Source organism: Lissotriton vulgaris, chromosome 6, assembly GCF_964263255.1.
Source record: "Lissotriton vulgaris chromosome 6, aLisVul1.2, whole genome shotgun sequence".
In the NCBI taxonomy this organism is placed as follows: domain Eukaryota; kingdom Metazoa; phylum Chordata; class Amphibia; order Caudata; family Salamandridae; genus Lissotriton; species Lissotriton vulgaris.
In genome coordinates, this window is record NC_141694.1 from 971,900,942 (window position 1) to 971,923,075 (window position 22,134).

The following is a 22,134-nucleotide window of genomic DNA, read 5'->3' on the forward strand; positions in this document are numbered from 1 at the left end:
CCAACGCCCACAAGGGACTACTTTACCCCTAAGGTTCTTTCACCTTTTTGATGTATATAGTGGGCAGCTGTATAGCCTATGTCCATCTGCTGCAACTCCCCTTTAAAAAGCTGTATTGGGTGTAGTGATTGGTGCTGTACTTCTTGAGCTCACCTGCCTCAAAGGTTTCAGCTCTCTCTTTATAATAGTAGTATGTACTACATGTACAGTATTGTAAAACCTGTTTTAATCTATATTACACTCCTAGTAGGATTGTTAAATGGGGGGATGGTAAAGGCTTGCGATCCTTTGATGCCAACTTAGGGGGGCCGACATTGTAAATATTTTTGCCACTTGCCAGTCCCTAACTCTCATTGAAACCCAAATCACAGAATTTCTTAATATAGAATTAAATATTCGGGTATCTCTGACCCCCACTGTGATTATTTTGGGAGTAGCGGAAGATGAGAGGGCCGGTAAGAGGTAGAGTGATGGCCTTTATCGCCTTGACCATTTATAGTTTATGTATAGCCTCGGCATGGCTAGATAACAATCCACCAGTGTTTCTACAATGGTTAACTAGGGTGCTGGAAACTTGTAATCTAGAAAAGGCAATTTTCACAAGTAAGGGGAGCCACAGTAAAAAGAAGGGTCTTAAGAGATGAACACTTCAATGGGACTGGATAGAATCAAGGAGTTGAGGATATTAGGCAAAATGCACTTTCACCAGGTGTTTTTTAGGATTTATGTAATTTGTCCAGAGGGTATGTTCTTTATTTATTCTCCCCTTGTATGCATTTGTTACAATATTGGATCTGTACCAATGATAAAAAAATGATATTATAATGTTTAGACGGGGTGAGTGGGGTGTTGGGTTTTTATTGGTGTAAAATGATGGTCTTTTTCTATATAATATGCACTATGGATTTGAAATTGGTAATCAACTATATTTAAAAAAATCAAAAGAAAACAACAAAGAGGTAATCTTTGTTAGTGTCAAGACAGGACCTTAAACAAGCATTGGCATAGCCAATAGGTCTTGCTTTTGGGACCTTATAAGTATTAAGCGATGCAGCACAATATCCTTGGTGCAACAACATCAACTGTTGCATGGCTAAACGCTTATAAGGTCCCAAAGGCGAGACCTATTGTCTATGCCAATGCTTGTTTCACATCTCTTGGGCACAGCGGTGGCTTCAAGCATTCGTAAGGCCACCCTCACACATTCACATGAGGCACGGGTCACATCTTCCATCCCTTCTAAGAAAAGTCTTATTCCCACACATCTCCGATCAGGCTGGTATAGGTGTGCAGCAACTGAAAACGTACATTTTCCCCGCAGATCAACACTTTAATTTTCCATACAATAAAGGGGAAAAATGGGGGATTTGTTGAGTGAATGGAGTCTCAAATATACAACTTACTTCTGTTTCGTTTCCAAAATATGCCATTTTGTGGCTAAAGGGCCACACAGATCTTATTTTTTAGTACAGTTTTATACAGTGTTCACTCGACCCGAAGATAGTGGAACGCGTTATCTGTGCACAAGTTACATTACACAAGGACAGTTAATTTTTGCAGCATGGGAAAATTACGTGAAATTGCTCCAAACCCCAGGATATTGAGATCCGGCTCAAACCTAGCTACCCGGTACCAGTAACTCAACTGTCATGGTAACATTCAGCTTTGTGTGCAGCAAAAGTGCATTTCTTAATATAAACAAAAGCGGGTCCATGCTTTGAGATGTGTTCACAGTATCAATTTTCTGGGTGTTTGGAAAATGCTCAAAAATACACATGTATTACTGTTGACGGAATACTTTGATGGTCCCCTTTCTTTGTCAACGGGAGGCAGGCTCTGCTTGTATTTAAAGGAACGAGTCCGCTTAGCGGACATCTTTTGGTGGGATTCTCAGTAGGTGGCTGCCAGTAATGAGTGAACGGCGAGCAAAGAAATTCGGAACAGGGACAGGTCAGGGTTTGGTCTCGCATGAACATTGGTGTACAGTCAAAGTACAACCACCTTCAACGTTTACCGGAATCAGAAAACGCACAGCAAAGGGTTCTATAATTTGTGTGGGCTAGATACAATTACCCTACAAGCGAAACAGAACAGCCCTCTGCGTTTCCTGGCTGCATGTATAGAGTCCCTGACTCAGTTGTGGACATACGGGCCGTGTTTATCAAAAGAAGGAATTCATTGCCTTTGGCAGATCTACGACTGGCCTTACTTCTGGGCCAAAATCTGTCACTAATGCGACAAAAAGTTAAACTTTTCAAAGTATTTGGAAAAATTGAGTTACACAAGGACCCAGTTCGCCAAGGCCCATTGAAACCCATTGTCGCAAACTTTTGACTAATTTATAACTTTTCTGCACCTAAACGATGGCAGTGAACAGGAATCATTCCCAAAACGGAGGAGTAATAGTGGAGAATGGGGAGAGCGTGCTTAAGCAATGCAAAGATGCTGAGCTTACCTTCAGCAACATGGTACACAAGGCCAATTGATCGTGATCGCGGGGATGCGCCCTGTGGTTCGGGAGGGGTGGAGTGAGGCGCGCTGCATTGGAGAGGCAGAGTGAGGCGCCCGCGCTTGTGCACTTAATCGCAATCTGGTGGGCAAGCTTTTGGTAGCACTTTTAAAACCCGCTTACAAAATGCCTCGCAGAGCAGCGCATGCGCTGACTCAGCAAGACCTAAAAATGTCCAAGTTAAATATGGGGGGCAAGCCCAGTCTGTTCCAGGCTTTGACGGGTGTGGATGGGAGTGACAGTCTCTGGCTGCAATTTATAATGAAGGTGTAGATGATTGAAAGGTATGCAGAGGGTTGGGGCATGTAGTCCCCAATGGCAGTGTTCCTGCAGCGGCTCACCCCCTGCGCATGAGCAGCGACAATGCACCCGCTGGAGAGAAAAGATTGGCAGAAGCAGAGGCTAGCTTCTCTTGACAAAGCCTCCAGACCACCAGCCGCAAGTTGACCTGACAGTGATTCTATGCTAAATGAAGTAGTCTCAGTTTCTATGAAATTTACTGGGTTCTACTGACGTCATAGACTAACATGGCTAAGAAAGTATGTGTAAACTGCTCAATGTAAGGCATGGGCATTTTTCAGGTATGAAAGGTTCTAGTTTTATTTGGAGTCCGTCAGCTGTTTCTTTTGTCTAAAAGGGAAAATGAAAGCCTGATATATTTGAACGTAAGATTTGCAGGTTACACCCACTGACCTCTGAAATGTGCTGCTGCCCAACCCCTTAGTGCCCATACTATCACATCCCATGTTGTGTTTGTCAAAAGCTCCGAAATGCCATCATTCTAGGAATGCAAACATCCATCAGTCCGTTCGTTTTAGTTTTGTCAGCACAGTTAAGCCGGATCACAAATCATTCTGGGAAATTAACGTGGCATTTAACATTTGCAACAGGCAACGGGAATAGATGAAGGTGTCACACCGGCATTTGAAAACTTTGCAGTCAATGGACCACTATTCCTCAGACAAACTGATCAACAGGGCAGCATTCCTTTTGAAATGCATGGGAGGAACATAACTCTCCTTTGCAATCAGACTGTGCCCCAAGCTTAGGCTCTTCCTCCATATTCCCAATTCTGAGACAACAGTGTGGTAACTTGATTACGCTCTGAGATGAGGTGGAATGTGACTGTGTCACATTCCACTGGAACTTGAGGGCAAGAATAGTCTTATGGAATGTGATGCTTCGATTTGTAACTGTGACTAGAACTGGAGAGAATGACTGAGGTGACTTTCCTGTACCTTGTATCATAATAAATCCTGCTGAATTATTTCCTGTGCCTGTGACTTGAAGGGACATCTTACCCTTTAACACTGGCAATGAGGATGGAATTCAAGCCCATGCGTGCAAAGCACAATAGATTGGCAGAGAGTGAGGGCAGTACTACAGTGGTTACAAGCAGTAAACTGAACAATAAAAGGTGAGAAGCGCAAATTCAGTTGGACACACACAGAATATTTAGGACCGGACGCTTCTGACAAAAGCATAAAACCCAAAGTGAGTCTGGTGGGAGCGATCAGCCGGTTGGTCTCACTTCAAAACAAGAAGAAGTTATTCAGATTTGTGGGGATGGCTATTACGGTAAATGTACTCCCAATTTTGCCATGAAGAGTGTAAAGAGGAGGGATTTGCTAAAAAAGGGTGTAGACTTTGTTTGGGACTGTGAATGTTCAAGTTAACAAAACAAGAATTACCTGCATCCACTAACTTGTGCAGTTTTGATCCTACCATGAAATCCACCTTAATTACTGGCTTGAGTATCAATGGCTTAGAAGCAGTATTATTACAAGGTAAAAGGAGCAGTACCAATACCATCATATTTGCTTTGCGGAGTTTGAAGGGACCTGATACAAGGTACTCTGTCATAGAAAGGGAAGCCCTGGCCATTTATTGAGCTGTGAGGAAAATACAAACCTTTTGTTTGGGAGTTAGTTCAAAATTAAGAATGACCAGTAGCCTTTAAAAAAAATTGTTCACAGAAAGGTATTGATGCGGTGTCAGGGAGGATTACCGAATGGGTGGAAGCATTACATGAATATAATTTCTTGGTGGAATACATATCAGGAGCTAGGAATGTAGCAGCTGGTGCATTTTCTCATTTGGTTGATAGCATTGAAGGAATGGAGATTGGAGAGGATGAGTTTGAGGAAGAAGAAGAGGATGTCTGTGATGTAGAGGGTAATGCAATTCTGGAAGAAGAGTGTAAGAAAGCCGCCTTTGATGATGACGTGTTGCAGGCTGTGAGTAAAATGTTGTAATCTGGTTAATGCAAAAACAACAGTTGATGGACAGAAAGCTGAACAATGTCATACATTCACCCCAGTACAGAGATCTGGGCCTAAATCCATCATTTTTTTGCACTCCACACCACCCCAGTTATGACATGGCCATATGCAAATCAGCCTTGACCCTGTGCCTCATGGGAACAGTCCAGTCCGAACTGCCAAGCCATGTCTTTCCTGGACCGGAATCAAGCATCCTAGGACCGGTTTCTGCCTATCAGCCGTCTTCAGCCAGGATAACTTGACTCCAGTGGTGTGGAGAGCATGGGACTCACGTCTGAGCAGACCCATCCCACTCAGGGTGACAAATGCAAAAACAAGTTGATGGACAGAATGCAGATCAATGTCATACATTCACCTCAGTACAGAGATCTGGGCCTAAATCCATCTTTTTTTGCACTCCACACCACCCCAGTTCAGACATGGCCATATGCAAATCAGCCTTGACCCTGTGACTCATGGGAACAGTCCAGCCCGAACTGCCAAGCCATGTCTTTCCTGGACCGGAATCAAGCATCCTAGGACCGGTGTCTGGCTATCGGCCGTCTTCAGCCAGGATACTTTGACTCCAGTGCTGTGGAGAGCATGGGACTCACGTCTGAGCAGACCCATCCCTCTCAGGGTGACAAATGCAAAAACAACAGTTGATGGACTGAATGCAGAACAATGTCATACATTCACCCCAGTACAGAGATCTGGGCCTAAATCCATCGTTTTTTTGCACTCCCCACCACCCCAGTTCAGACATGGCCATATGCAAATCTGCCTTGACCCTGTGCCTCATGGGAACAGTCCAGCCCGAACTGCCAAGCCATGTCTTTCCTGGACCGGAATCAAGCATCCTAGGACCGGTTCTGGCTATCAGCCGTCTTCAGCCAGGATAGCTTGACTCCAGTGGTGTGGAGAGCATGGGACTCACATCTGAGCAGACCCATCCCACTCGGGGTGACAAATGCAAAAACACCAGTTGATGGACAGAATGCAGAACAATTTCATACATTCACCCCAGTACAGAGATACTTGCCAGCACATACACACACAAACAAACGCACACCCTGGGTGTAGCCATAAACACAGACACAACAGAGTGCACAACCTTATCACGCAGGAACAAAACACACACTACATACCACAAATCACACAAGAAGAGCACCAACACAGAACTACACTGCCACATGAAACCAACCACAGATGCACATGAAATCAAAAATGAACAAACATCACATGACATCAGGGGATGCACATCAGGCAATGCCAATGACTCATACAAACACCACTGTATGCACAACAACTAGTGTGTGCACAACAAGCAGAACAGTCGCACACAGACATGACTGACACAACTCAACACACACAACACTAATCAGCACAGCACAAACACAACAGCACACCCAGGAAGTGAAACAATACCACAGCCAACACACATACATCCAACACAACAACAACAGATGCACCACTCTGGGACACAAGAGCACAACCATCTTGACCAGAGCACTGGGCAGCACACACAGCTGAAGTGCCCATGAGCAATCCTCACTGATCAATAGCACAAGAACACCACACATAAACCATTGGGCAATGTCCAGAGTTGAACATTTGCCCTGGCCCAAGAACTGCACCACAAAGCACAGTGTCACAAATGAAGTGATGGGGAGGCACACACACATGTAAACCAAGTGGACATCTGACATCAAAGTGAACTCACTTGCTTGCCAGTAGTAGACATGGAAGGGGTGTACCATACACAAAAAGAGGGAGTGCAGACCCACAATGGGTACCCATAAGCGGCATACATAGTGAATGGCATCACACCACACACACCATGCCACACAGGAGGTGAAAAGGCACCATGTGCATGCAATGCATGAGAAACACAACCACAATGGCAGTGTGGAGCAGCAGGGCCACACAGTCCACACAAACACACTGATGTGCAAGTCAGACACTTTGCACACTCATAAGTGACCACAACAACAAGGAGGAGTCACACAGAACAACACGGACACACCAACACACTGCACAGTGCACAACAGACAACCCACACAAGGGCATACAACCATATCCACAGGGCACATAACTCCTGGGTGACACTTGTGTCTTTCACAATTTAGGGGCACACACACATCCACACCCACTACAAAGTCACACCCTTCACACTGCACACCTCTTGACTACCCAAGAGCACACATCTCATGTTCGACCCCTGAGGCTTGAGCTGGGAGCTGCTAATTTTAAATTGTGTGCATTTTCGAAAATAACTTGCTTTTTACTTTTGTTATAATTTCATTGTAAACCCATCAAATTTGGGATACTCTTGCGCTTGTCTCCACTCCCAGCGCAGCTGAGTCAGCGCTGACGCTGTGTGATGCAGGGATTAGGAGGCCATATTGGGGGGAATCAGGGTTGGCGCTCGAGTTGTTGCTCGCCTCCCGCCCGCCCAGGTACAAATTCGGAAGTGTGACGCGAACGCGCTGATTGCTAGCGCGTGTTCGACCCCTGAGGCTTGAGCCGGGGGCTGCTAATTTTAAATTGTGTGCATTTTCGAAAATAACCTGCTTTTTACTTTTGTTATAATTTCATTTTAAACCCACCAAATTTGGGATACTCTCGCGCTTGTCCCCACTCCCAGCGCAGCTGAGTCAGCGCTGATGCTGTGTGAGGCAGGGATTAGGAGGCCATATTGGGGGGAATCAGGGTTGGCGCTCGAGTTGTTGCTCGCCTCCCACCCGCCTCTAACTTGTATAAAAGGATGTCATCATCCCGTCCGCGCAGCGGGCGCGCCGGCGGCGCGCCGAAGTCGTGCCAAAGGCGAGCCCGTCTGCGCCCATCCGCGACGGGGCCAGGGGCCACGACCCCTGTCCATTCACTTGGCCCTCACATAAGATATAACTTTAATGAGCTGCTTAGCCTGAGACCCCTCGTAAACAAGGAATGTGACCATTTACATCACCCTTTAAATTTGCCCTTTCATTGCCGACACTGCCATCTCCACCCAAGAGGTATTATGACAACGGAACATCAGAAATCCTTTAAAATATTTCTTTTAAATTGTAGATCGCTGCCCAAGCATCAAACTGAAATATCCCTATTGCTCGAAGAGCATAATCCGGAGGCAGTTTTTTTCACGGAGACATGGTTAACTGCATCGTCGGTGCCTGACCTTGTCCAAGCATTACCACATGGCTATCAAATAGCCAGGACAGACCGTACTTTAGGAAATGGAGGAGGCTTAGCTATTGTATTTAAAGACAGTTACACCTGCCGATGTAATTCCACTTCTGCTCTGGATTGTGAAAGCGAGTCGTTCAATCTGGAACTATCACCTAACTTAAATTTTTCTGGAGTTCTGGCCTACCGCCCCCCTGGCTCGGTCAGACAGTTTCTAGACTCTGCGCCCGCAGCAATTGCAGATTTGGCTATTACATCGGCCAATTTCACGCTGTTGGGCGATTTAAACATGCATTTCGAAGATACTGCTGACCACACTGCCCAAGAACTAATTGCCGGCCTATCTGCACTACAGCTGGTCCAACTTGTCTCTTCACCTACACATGTGAAAGGACATCTACTAGACCCAGTATTCAGCAACTGCCCGGGTCTAGTGATAGAGCCCCCTATTGTTCTCCCGTGGACAGACCATCAACTTATCCCGCTAACTTGGTGCATCCCCAAACAGCCTGTTCTTCCGACAGGATTACGGGAGGCTCGAAATTGGCCTAAACTGTCAACTGATGAGTGGGTTTGTGAACTTCAGCCACAATCCCCCTTATCACTACAGATCCCATAGTAGCTAATGACACTTTCAATAGCTGGATAACTCAGTCACTGGACACTATTCTCCCTGTAGTAAAATCACGGACTAAAAGATCCAGGACGTCAGCCCCATGGTATACCATAGAGCTTAGGGAGATTAAACGTAAATGTAAAAGGCTGGAGAGAAAATGGCGTCTGGGCTATACAGATCTCGACAAAATGGCATATAGAAATTCTATCAGGGACTATAAGCTAGAGATCAAAAAAGCTCAATCCCAGCACTATACGCAAAAGATCAATGATGCTAGGTCCAATTCGAGGGAAATATATAGGATAGTACAAAGTCTTACTGCCCTTCCCCAGCCCCCTATAAACAGTGATGATTCACAAGTTCGCTGTAACGAGTTGGCAGACTATTTTTTTAATAAAATAGACTGTATATACTCTGCTTTTCCAACTATTCAATCAAAGAATCAGGTATCCATTTCTGGCCACTCCAAACATGGTGTGATAGATAATATATCACCAGTGCTGGAGAACTTCCCTTTGCTGCAGTTGGACCTTTAATCCATCATAATGACCCAGGTAAAATCGGGCTCCCCCAGCGACTCGGCCCCTCCTAGCTTTTTAAGGACCGTTAGTCAGACCATCCTCCCGGTTATGCTGAAGGTACTCAATGCCTCAATCTCCACCAATATAGTTCCTCCTAAGTGGAAAGAAGCCAGGGTGAAGGCACTTGTTAAGAAGCCTAATATGAGCGTCAACAATCTCAGCAATTATCGTCCAATCTCCTTGCTCCCCTGGGCCAGTAAGCTACTGGAAAAATATATCAACAGCCTCCTGACCAATTTTCTGGAGGAAAATAGTCTCCTTGATCCCTCGCAGACCGGCTTCCGCCCCAAGCATGGGACGGAGTCGGCTCTGTTGGCGGTCATGGAGGAAACAAGGGGCATCTTGGATCGGGGAGGATCGGTGGCAGTCATCCTCCTCGATCTCAGTGCCGCTTTTGACACTGTAAATCATACTATCTTGTTGCAGCGCCTCAGAGAAATTGGGATTCAAGGAGGAGCGCTGGAGTGGATCTGTTCATTCCTATCCAGTAGAAAATTTCAGGTCTTTGAGGGAGCAACCATCTCTACAAGCAGGCCCTTGGACTGTGGAGTCCCGCAGGGCTCCTCATTAAGCCTGACGTTGTTTAACGTCTACATGAGACCACTGGCTGGGGTCGTTCGTTCGTATGGTATTAAGATCGTGACCTACGCGGACGATACCCAGCTGGTGGTCTCTCTTACGCGGGCCGGAGACCCTGTGGGTACAGTGGACCTGGTGGGATGTCTGAGCGAGGTCAGTAGATGGATGACCCTGTCTTGTCTTAAACTTAATGGGGACAAGACAGAGGTCATGATGTTGGGACACCTAGCGCCATCTACCATCGACCAGATCTGGCCAGCGTGCCTGGGCACTCCTCCAGTCCCCAGGGATGCCATCAAGAGCCTGGGTGTCTGGTTGGACAAGTCCCTGATGTTCGACCATCAGGCCGTTGTATTATCTGGACACCACAAACGCTGAACCTCACCTGGGAGCCACGGAGTTTCCGAGTTGCCGAGATTAGCCTGCCCTTACTCCCTGAGGGTACCGCCGCTGCCGCTTCCCGCTTCCCGCTTCCCGGCACTGCTTGCCGCACCCGCTTCGTGGGTGCCGCTTCGCGGCTAGAGGCGAGGGGCAAGTGCTGATTGGCCGCCTGAAGTCGTCAGGAGGAGGGAGGAACCAACTGGCTGCAGAGGGAGCGCGCTAGCAGGGACTCAGAAGACCAGGAGTCCCTGCGCTGCACAGGTGTGCACGGCCGCGCCCCCAGCGAGACACGCCCACCACGCCTGCAACGCCCCCTATTTAACATCACGCCTGACGCTCAGCGGGACGCGAGCGGGACGCCGAGCGAAGCCCGGGCAAAGGGCGGGCAGTCTGTGGCAGTCAGGGGCTGAGAGAGGCTGAGCTGGGTCACGTCCTTAACATCTTGCCTACGCTTCTGGTAGGGTGTGTGACTGTGGTAGAGGGAGTATACCCTACGATGTCTACCCGCTCTGGGAAACTGCTAAGGACTGAGGGAGGAGCAGCTGGGAGTTCCACAATAGGAACTATGGACCGTTTCATTACCAGAGTAGCTGCAGTCATCGAGAAGGAGATCGTGATGACCGAACGTCGCCTCTCCGAGGTCTATTTACCTACCAGACGCTCCTCCCTTGGTGCTGTGGCCCAGGCCTTGACCCCAACATCGGAAAGGGCCCCATCAGCTGACCCCATAGATGCCACTGTACAGCCAAGGTTGTCGGCTATAGGAGCAAGCATAGATAGACTAGAGAATCTTGCCGACCTATTGCCTGTGGTGGCTGGCACTGAGATGGGGGAGGTTACGATTTCTCAAATCCCATCGTGTCCCGATAGTGGGCAGACCTCCCCTCTGTTACATCAGGCTCCCGTTACGGAGCCGTTACCGCCCAGCCAGCCCCAAGGCACTTTCAAACAGGCGAAAAGGAAAAGGGTCATGAGCTCCTGCAAAGGTAGTCACACCGCACTTTATAAGCGCCCAAGAAAGCAGGGGCTAATGGGACTTGGGTCAAAAGTAGAAAATGTCTTAGCTCCAACTCACAATGGGAGGGTAGGGGAGTCTCCGGGTGCGGGAACATCTTCTGACACGCCCAGAGCACTTTCTAAACCCCATGATAGTATAGCCGTCACCCTTGAATCTGATTCCCTCAAACCAATTATGGACCTGATTAAAACTCTAATTGTCCCGGTGATTGACCAACTTAAGGGTATGGGGGCGAGAGTAGACAAATTCGAACAATCCACCCTGGATAATTTTTTCTCACTTAAGACTCTTATTAAACATCAGTCTAGAGCAAGTGAGGATCCTGCGGGTAGGAACACGGGAAAAGGACTGCCTTCAAATCCTGTCCCAGTGCAGGCCGTTCTGAGTTCAATCCTTCTCCCTGAGGTAACTCCCGGCAGGGATCCTCCCTTAGTCCCCCCGGTCCCTCCCCCTCCTAAGCCAGGCCCTGCCCCTCGTACTTCTCACACAAAACCAAAGCCCCCTATGGTCTCTAAAAACCAGCCCAATAAGACATCTCAAGCAAAAACACCGGCTGCCTTGGGGTTGGTCAAGAGTAGTCAAACTGCTCAGCCGATTGCTAACACCAAGGGGGTTGGGACAGCACCGTCAGCTAAGGTTCCTAGTTCCAACTTGGCACCTGATGATGCCGCAATAGTTCCCCCAAAGGTTACCATTCGGATTCCCCCGGTTAACCTCCCCCCTGATTGCCATCCCTATGTAGTAGTCCTTGTTAATGTCCCACCATTGAAGGTAAATCAGCCTGAGACTCATCAGGGCCTAAAAAACAAGTGTCTCCATTGGTTAAAAGCAAACAAACCACTCCCAATAGGTATGGATGGATTAATTCTTGGTGTCCGAAGGGTTGGTTGGGTGGGTCAGGGCAAAAAGCGGTTGGAGGGTGACTGTATTATTATTAATTTCCAGGATAGCAGAGTGGCAGAGATAATCTGTGGCCACAAAACATGATGTGGATGGCCCTGGTGTCAGAGCAGTGGATTTGACTTATTTCTACCCTAGGCCTGCTGGCAATCCTCTTAGGCCTGTTAATGGGGATACTTGCGTAGGCCCTTGGGGAGCCCCGCGACATCCTGTGGCGCCCCTCTTCTTTCCCCAAGCCGGATGGCCGGAGATGATCTGGGGCTCCAGAGGACACTGACTCGAGGGTGGGGGTGGGACGATGGTAGGGGAGTTGAGAGAGTTTTCGCCCCCTCCCATGGTACAGCCCTTATTCCCGCCCCCAACTGAAATCCATTCTACATTATTAGATGCACCGGGAATGATAGAGACCCCAGACATAACTGGAACACCGGTGGATTTACAGGAGGTGTCCCCTTGTCATGACCTTGTATCCGGTAGCGTCCCAGCTGTGACGCACCCAGTCTATAAGGTTCTCAGCTGGAACGTAGCTGGAATTACAAGGAAGTTGACATTGCCCGACTGGAATGTATTGGTGGACGAGCACTCCATATGCATTTTTCAGGAGACATGGAGCATGGATCCCACTTATAGGGTGGGTTACTCTGCCTTCTCTATCCCAGCAGTTTGCTCAGAATCAGGGAGGGGACGCCCCTCTGGTGGCCTCCTTATCTGGGTTGCTGCCTCATTGAATTGTAGGATAGTGGAGCATCAGACTGGTTGTCCGGACCTCCTAAATATTACCTTGAAGGACTCCAGGTGTCGTGCCATTCTAAATATCTATAACATTTATGCACGAGGCACCAAGGGGGAAGGCAGTCACCTACAATTGCTCTTCTGGAGGGTCTTTTAAGATCAACCCCATATACGGCTTGCACCCTGGTTGCCGGTGATATTAATTGTACATTCGAGCCTTTAGGTTCGGATGTCTCCTTGGACCAGGACGAGGAGGACGCTAGGAGGGGAATTCCCGCTCTAGAAATAGCCCCCATAAAGAGGTGGACTGAGGTGGACCTCCAGGTGTACACCATCAGTATGGAGTTTAACTTGAGGGCTCTTAATGGGAGGTCAGAGTCAGATAAGGGGGGGCCCACACCTATAATAGGCCCAATCACACATCAAGAATTGACTACATCTTGCTTGATGTGTGCTTGTGGAAATCGGTGAAGGACATGGTTGTGGTCCCCTCAGTAGAGAGTGATCACAACTTGCTCTCCCTCACCTTAGACTTTTGGTGGCTAGCCGATAGGGGAAGCTTGGTACCCTCCTCCTTAGCGGAATTGGGAGAGTCGCAAGTAGCATTGTGTGGGAGGAGAATAAAGTGGACAAAACTGATCCTCTCGGAGGAGAAGGTTGCAGTAATAACGCACCTGTTAGCCCAAGCACAATGTAATCTGGGGACCACGACGGGAGGGATGGGGATGGCTTGTGGGGTTTTCAGTGGGCTCACCGAGGCCCTAATTAACTTGTTCACTGCTCCTCCAAGTAGACGAGGGACCAAAGATAGACAGGTAAGAACCAAGGGATGGTATACCCACACATGCAGGGTGACAAAGACTAGACTGGTAGAGGCAGTCAAATCCAAATCTCAGATTAAGATCAGAGAGGCTAGAAAGGTTTACTCTAGGACCCTCCAAATTGCGAAGAAGGACTGGGAAGAAAAATTCTGGGCGGATCTATTGGCCGCCAGTAAAAGCAAGGACGCAAGAGGGTTTTGGAATCTGGTGGGTGCCCGCAACAAACCCGAAGACACTCTGAGGACATGTAATATCCCTCCCCAGAACTGGTCGAAACACTTTGGGTCCCTATATGCTCCTGTAGAAGGCCCCTTAAATGCCCCAGCCCCCGCCCCCGTCTTGCTAGGGGAAGTTACTTTTGATCAGTTTACAGGTAGGGAGGTAGAGGAGGTTATAAAGTGGGTGGCACCACGGAAAGCAGCAGGACCGGATGGGCTTCCGGGTGACCTCCTGCGTGCATATCCATCTGACTGGGGCATAGTAATCGCTGCCCTCCTAAACGACATCTTGAAGGGTGGCCCTGTACCGGATTCATGGAGAGTGGCGGTGGTCATCCCCATTTATAAAAAGGGTTGTAGAAATAGCCCAGGGAACTATAGGCCAATAAGCCTGATCGACTCCACGCAAAAGGTGGCAGGAAAGGTAATTTTGGGAAGGATCCTCAACTGGGTGGAGGAAAATAGAGTGCTATCTGACTTCCAGGCTGGGTTCCGTTCAGGAACGGGGACCATAGAGCAGGTTTTCAGATTAGCACTCTTAAACTGGAAAATCGTGGAACTAGGCAAGGGCAGTCTTTACTTGGCCTTCATTGACCTGAAGACTGCCTTTGACCTGGTCCCTAGGGAGGAACTTTGGAGGGTGCTTCAGGGATTGGGGCTGCCCCCATACATTCTATCCCTACTTATTAAACTCCACACCAGTAATTATGCCCAGGTACCAAGGGGGGAAAAATGGGGAAACAACGGACAGGATACCGGTCTGTAGGGGAGTCAGACAGGGTTGCGTGCTAGCCCCCACACTCTTTTCGTTGTACGTTAATGGTGGGGTTGAGCATCTCCAGCAAGAACCAGCAGATGCACCCTGCCTGGGGGAGTAAAGATCCCTACTCTGCTGTTCGCAGATGATACTTTGCTTATTTCAAAAACTCCCCAGGGCCTACAGAAGCTATTGACCCGCTTCCAGGACTTTTGTGTATCCAGAGGTCTGGTTATCAACGTGGACAAAACTAAATATTTGATTTTGCACCCCCCAAGGAAATTAGGAAGTCCCTCTGTTTTGAACACCGTCCCCTTGGAGAAAGTCTCCGAATTTGACTACCTAGGGCTTCACATAACGGACAACATGAACTGGTCCGCCCATATTGATAAGATGGTACTTAACCATAAAAAGGTAGGAGGTGCTCTGCTTAGGGAATTTCGAGCATCACCGAGGCAAGTGGTGAGTCCTGCAATTGAGATCTATAAGGCCAGAGGCGTAACATCAGCTTTGTATGGGGCAGAGTTGTGGGGTCACTGCAACCTGGAGTCCCTATCTAAGGCTGAGAATACATTTTTGAAAGATCTCCTAGCCCTTCCCTCGGGTACCCCGACAGTCCTGGTGCTCCTGGACGTTGGTTGTAAGAGTATCAAAGACCAGGCTCGCCTTCGACCACTGCTTCTTTGGTCCCGCATATGGAGGGTCCCGGAGCTAAAGTCCTATGCCGACGGCCTGGCAGAGGTAATGAACATGGGAGGATGGGCCAAGATCAAGTGGCTGAGGGACACTAAAAATCTTTTGGGGGAGTTGGGCCTGGGGGACTGCTGGTCTTCAAAATCTGCTCCACCAAAGGCTGACCTCAAAAAACTTTACTGGGACTGGGTCTCTGGCAAACTCATCAGGAACCAACACCATTGTAATCTAACTGCATCATTTTTGGAATTAAAGGATGTGGCTGTTTTCGAACCCTTTCTGGACTTAATCACCTTGCCAGCCGATAGGGCCCTGTATTTTAAACTCAGGGTAGGCACGCTTCCGACCGGGGCCTTTGTATCAAAATGGAATGGTGCTCATCGATCCCCCTTCTGTGCCTTTTGTCCATCTAGGCCAGAAACGATAGCACATATATTTTTGGAGCGCCCGGACTATACTAAACCTAGGAGGCATTGGCTTAAACCTCTTTTTAAATGCCTGGGAACACGTAGGCACTTGGTTGCACTGCGTATCTTATTGACTGATACCGCCCCTTTAATAGTTTGTGGTGTTTCTAAATTTTTAAAACATTCATGGTTGATTCGCTGCAAGAGACTGTTAGTTTCAATTTAATTCACTTTTAGTTAATTTATTTTGGGTCATTCCCATTTTATCTGTCTTAGTACTTAAATGTTGACATACATATCACTGTTTTAAAAATGTGTTTTACTTGTATGTATGCTTTCAAGATATCTTGCATATCGAATAAAAGCTTTCAACCAACAATTATCTGCCACTGGTTTTGGCCTCATTAGAATGTTGAAGAAGATTCTTCCATTGTTACCGTTTGAGGCAAGACAAATTGTGGTCCAAGGACTGATTCTTGCGAGGCTGGACTTTGGAAATGCGCTTTACCTTGGGACCCCAGACTTCACACTAAAAAAGTTACAGGTAATTCAAAACTGTGCGGCTCGGACTCTGCTCCAAATCCCCCGTAGGACCTCTGTGAAGGCCGGACTGACAAAATTACACTGGCTCATGGTGAAGGATAGGATTGGTTTTAAATCCCTTTGTGTTGCCCACCAATCCTTTTGGGAAACTGGTCCATTGATCAGTCGCCCTTTAATTACTCCTTATCTTCCCAGCAGACAGCTTCGGTCTACTAATGCTTTACTTGCTGTTGTGCCAAAGGTCAAAAGGTCTAGATCAGGAGGTCGTTCCTTCTCTCCGAAAGCGGCCAAATTGTGGAACAGTTTACCTTTTCATCTTAGGTCCAACTCGGACCTTACCTCTTTTAGAAAACAGCTAAAAACGTTTCTGTTTAATAAATAGTTGCCCTTGTGTATTCAGCCCTATTGAGAACACTTGTTAGCATTCAGCGCTGGGACGCCCCCGGGCAGCTATCTGCGCTTTAGAAAACCCATTTCATTTCATTTGATGTAGGCCATGGGACCAGGACTAAGGGCTAACACAGGATGACCATACACATTCACAGTTGGGCACACATAAAGGAATAACACACATACATCATAACAGTGCCCAGCCTGCATGCAAACCTGTGCACAGCATCACACCCTGTGCTGGCAGTGTACCCCAACCAGACATGTGAACAATGTACCCAACAATAGCAAAACCACTAAAAAGAGAACTGCATGACAGGTAAAAGAGCCATAACAGATAACACTAGTAGCAGTTTCTGAATGGCTTGAAGACCCTGTCACCCCAGTATAAAAATGTGATGCAGGCAAAGATCTTGGCAATGTTGAAGTGACACATAGAGCATGGGGCGCAGGCAACCAAATGCACACACCAAAATAACTTTAATCAGCAAGGACACTGACAAAACAGACAGCAGGAGTAACTGTCTTTATTCACATATTAAACAGATGTGACAGTAGAACAACTGTAGACAAAAGCAAGGCACAAAATGCTGATCATATGCAAGATAATCTGCACAGGCAAACTCCAAACGGGAAGGCCAGTGTCCAGGGCAGGTGGCACAGCAGGTACATCAGAGGCTGCACAGGGGGGAGTGCAACACAGCAGAGCAACAGGGTCAGTGTTCATGGCATAGGTGAGAGTACAACACAGCAGAGCAACAGGTCCAGTGTCCATGGCACAGGTGAGAGTACAACACAGCAGAGCAACAGGGCCAGTGTCCATGGCAGGTGGCACAGCAAATACATGAGAGGCTGCACAGGGGAGAGTCCAACTCAGCAGAGCAACAGGGCCAGTGTCCAGGGCAGGTGGCACAGTAAGTACATGAGAGGATGCACAGGGGTGGGTCCAACACAGCAGAGCAACAGGGCCAGTGTCCAGGGCACAGGGGAGAGTCCAACACAGCAGAGCAACAGGGCCAGTGTGCATGGAGAAGTCCAGAGTTAGGACATGAGCAGCTGCACAGGCAAGGCCAGAACAGCGGTTTTTAAAGGGGAGTTTTTTAATTTGGATGCACAAGGTTAGATCAATCCTTATAAATATAGGGCCCCTTACTTTGTTTGCACAGAGTTACACAATGAGAGCTATATAGTTTGTTCCTCTATTATATTTTACTTTTTGACAGGCTGGGATCCTGTTTCATAAAGGCGTCCGTTATATCTTACGTAAAAGAAAAAGACAGGAATAAATAAGTGGAAGACGATCGTACGTACCTGCTCTAACAAAAAAGTGAGTATAATTATCTGAGGTAACAAAATCCTTCATTGATATTGTAGATCAAGGAGTGTTCATCATGGTAATCAGGGGCTCCGTGCTTATTCCTTATAGCTTCATGGGAAGTACGTCTCAGCCCGAAACATCTAAGGATATTACCTCTCAGAGAGAAGAGAAGCTCTTCCTATAATCAGCCGGTAAGATGCCCCCCACTCCTCGATAGGTGGCTTTAGTTATGTTAATCAGATGAGATCTACGACTGTAGTTAATTACTGTATTTCTCATTTTAGATAGCCTATAAAGGGTTCTCTTGGCTATCAGACTCGATCCTGCATCATATACTGTTGCAGCTTGAAAAGAAAGAATCAAGTATAAAGAAAGTTCTTCTCCTTGTAGCATGTAACTTTAAAAAAAAAAGAAAATTACAGGGAGATGACAAAATGATTTAGGATTTGCTAAGTGTAGGCACTCAGTGGGGTCCTGATAGGTTTTTCTCTGTTGATGGTAAATGAGTTTCGCATTCCTGATTTTCCAAAACACCTCAATCATGCAATGTTTTTTTTAATCATGCAAGGTTTTCTCTTCTTCTCTTTTTCTTTTGGCCTATCAATCTCTTCTTTTTACTTAATTTCTGTATTTGACTATAAGGTATGTGCTTTGACACACTTAAGGAGGTTCTAGGAAATTTATGAGATACATCAGTCCTCCTTGTGCTATACAACTATGTAAATATAGGAAGTGATGTAAATATATATGTTCTTCAGTCACACAAGAAGGTCTATGTTGGGTAGATAAAGTTGGATGTACGCGCGTAGACCTAGTGCGGAATTTCCTGCTTGGCATTTGAGATTTATCTTTTGGCAGAGATTTTCTTTGTCATATAGATCTCGTCCGTGTACAGATTTTGTTTGAGTGAATTTAGTGAGAGTGAGGCTGTAATAGTATGATTGTTGTGAGAGTGTTGTGTATCCAGGGGTATATAGTCTTTGTGGATTGTCATTTTTCTAAAATATTGTGTTTCTTATATTGTATATATTGTATTGGATCAATTGCACTTTTCTGATGGAGATTTCTCTATGATGTATTCACATATAGAAATTATGAAATAATGTGAAAAAGAAATGTAAAGCAATACTTTTTGGTATATGCAAAATATAAAATGAGTAGTTTATAAGAAAGAGTGCTAAATTTAAAAAAAAGAAATTTATAAAAAGAAATATTCTTGTGGAAATAAAAATAGAATGAACTACTTGTGGTTGTCACTAATGTACTTTTAAAATAGATTATAAAGAAATGGAAGCATGTCATTATTGAATTACTTCGGTCAATGAGGGAAAACCTATATTTCACTGAAGGCATTGAGTAGGGCTGTCTGGCCCACACAAAACTGGCGCAGGAGCTCTACAGACTCAGCACTGAGGGCAGCATGGGGGATAGGTGCAGGCTCAGCAGTGCCAGGTGTGAATGTAACTTGTCCTCTCTTACTGACACGGACACGGGCAGCACTAGAGGAAGTGGATGGGAGGGTGGGCACTGGCCGCTGTGTGGTAGTAGATGATGCAGAGTCCCCATTCTCTGTGCCTTCCAACATGGATGCATCCCCGGTGGCATCAGATGATGTTGTACTCTGTGTCTCAGGCAGGGATTCCTCCTTCATTCTCCGGTTCCCCTCAGATGCGCTGATGGGCTCTGTGTCACTGGCCTTCCGGTGCAGCTGTAGTGCTACCCTCGCCACCACTGGTTCCCGGCTCCTGTTCCTCCATGTCCACTGTCGATTCTGCATGAGTGAGAGATGCAGGGTTGTGTTAGTGTCATCATCAGGACAAAGCAAACCATTTAATGCAATCAAGGAGATGGCCAAATCTACATGGTGACCACCACACCCTGCAATCACATTACACCTACACTCTACATAGACCACAACAGTTCCTGTAACCCTGAATATCTGCCATGTTGAGGCCACACAGCACAACACCCTACCCGTGTATGAAGTGTACCAGACACACAACTTGCTCTGCACACACCTAGGGACATGATGTGGGGACACCAGTTATTACCGCTGACAGATCTTGAGGGAACAGGAGGGGACAACACACACACCTATTAGGACACAACAGTCCACATTGGCAAGTAGGCCATACCAAAGACCATGTGGTATTCTGGGGCACATTCTTGTCTGATGGGTGTGCCTCACTGATCATGGTGCATGCAAGGTAGGCATACATGCAGTTACACTCAGATAGTGGACACTGCTGTTCACCCCCTAATAGATTCCCCACACCATCCCAATGCTGATTGACCATGTAGATGCTAACACATTTGGCAATGGGAAAGCACAGCAGGGAGGCTCACCCTTGTAAGGGCAGTTTGGGCCAATGCATGACACTGGCACCCATCCCAGCAGCCACTCACATGACACAGCACAGCACCACCCCACAAACATCATATGTGCCACTGCTGTCACAGACCCCTGTACACATACATCCACTCCCAGGCAAAGTCACCCTCCCAAATACTCACCCCTGCCTTGCTGCTGGCGCTCCTTCAAACGTGCATCCAGCTCAGGATGAGTCACTGCCAATATGCGGGTCATCAGTGGTGTCATGTTGCGCCGCGCCAAACGCCCAGTGCGTGGTAGCAGCCCCAAAGTCATCTCTGCCACGTTCTTTGCCAGCCGGCTGATGTCGTCCTACCTCAGTGGGTGCGTCGTCGGTTGGATTCCCCCAGGGCTAGCACCTTTGCTGCAATGGCCCTCTACACGGCCTTACACTGTTGTACCCTGAGCTGCAGGCATGGGAGAAGAGAAGGGGAAATGATCAGTGAGACAGTGACATGGACTACCTACTGTGAAGTAGACCAGATGATGAATTGGGGGGTACAGGAAGAGTAACTGATGGACACTTACTCACAATAGGGATTTGTCCAGTAGTTTGCTTACATTCTAAGCTCACACATAGCCATTTCCACACACAGAATTGTTTTACATTTCAAGACCCACAGTTATTCTTTGTGTTTTCCATAGTCTAAAGGGGGATTATAACTGTGCCTAGGTCGTTAAATATTCCCTCGGACCCTCTCTCCAACTCTTTTGTTTATTGTAGTGTCATGGATCAACATCTATCAGTACATTAGGAAGACACAGACTCATTACCAATTGTAATCTCCTTCCATCCCAAACTGGGGTACACCTCACAAGGGCACTCTACATGGGCCAAACAGATGTGATTGCATGCATTTATGAGGGCGTACAGGTTCTCTGATAATCTCACACACACACAGGATGACTGTACTGAACCCCTCAGTGGCTTGCACACATCTCCAGTTCTATGCAGGTCTGTCCACTACATACATCACATATCTACCTATGTCTGTGTGTAGAATCACTGTGTGCATGACTGGGCAGCATTCAATGAGCATGGCCTGTGAACACATGTGTATGTAATGTGTGTGGCATCGGGTACATGGACTCACCAACAAAATAGCCATCTACACAAGTGTGGTTGTGTGCAATTATACAGGGCTGCGACGGTGCATATCTTTATTTCAGTGTGAATGAACAAGAGTAAGGACACAGTAAGTACACTGATGTCATCTCGCCTTGGTTGGTGGGCACTGGGCATATTCTGTGGGTTCACTCTGAGTCGGGCAACAGGGGCACACGGAGACAATCACCCAAGCAATTACTGTCCTGGCACCTGCATGTCCAACATCCTGTGGCGCTGTATGGCTGACAATGTAAGACACTCCACTGAGACATACAACTGCAGGCAGGGTAAACCGTGACTTTGGGACACACACTCCCTCGCCCTGGAGACAGCATGTTTGTCAGTGTATGACACAACCCCACACCCTCAGGCATATACTGCAGCAGTGCAACTACATCTCTGACCCCCCATGCCATACTCCTCCCTTTATGATGCCCCATACAGCCTTGGGTACTGTGTCAGGACCTAGTCCACAAGGACCTCCAGCTCCTCGCTTGTGAATGGACTGGCACAGATCTTCTCTGTCCTTGCCATCCCTGTGGACATGGAACACCTGTGGTGGAAGTGGGTGGTGAGGGGTCCGAGGCAGCACGGTCTGTAGGCAGCAGCAGGAGAGGGTCCCAGGCAGCACGCTCTGGAGGCAGCAGCAGGAGAGGGTCCAAGGCAGCACGATCTGGAGGCAGCAGCAGGAGAGGGTCCAGGGCAGCACGCTCTGGAGACAGCAGAAGAAGAGGGTCCCAGGCAG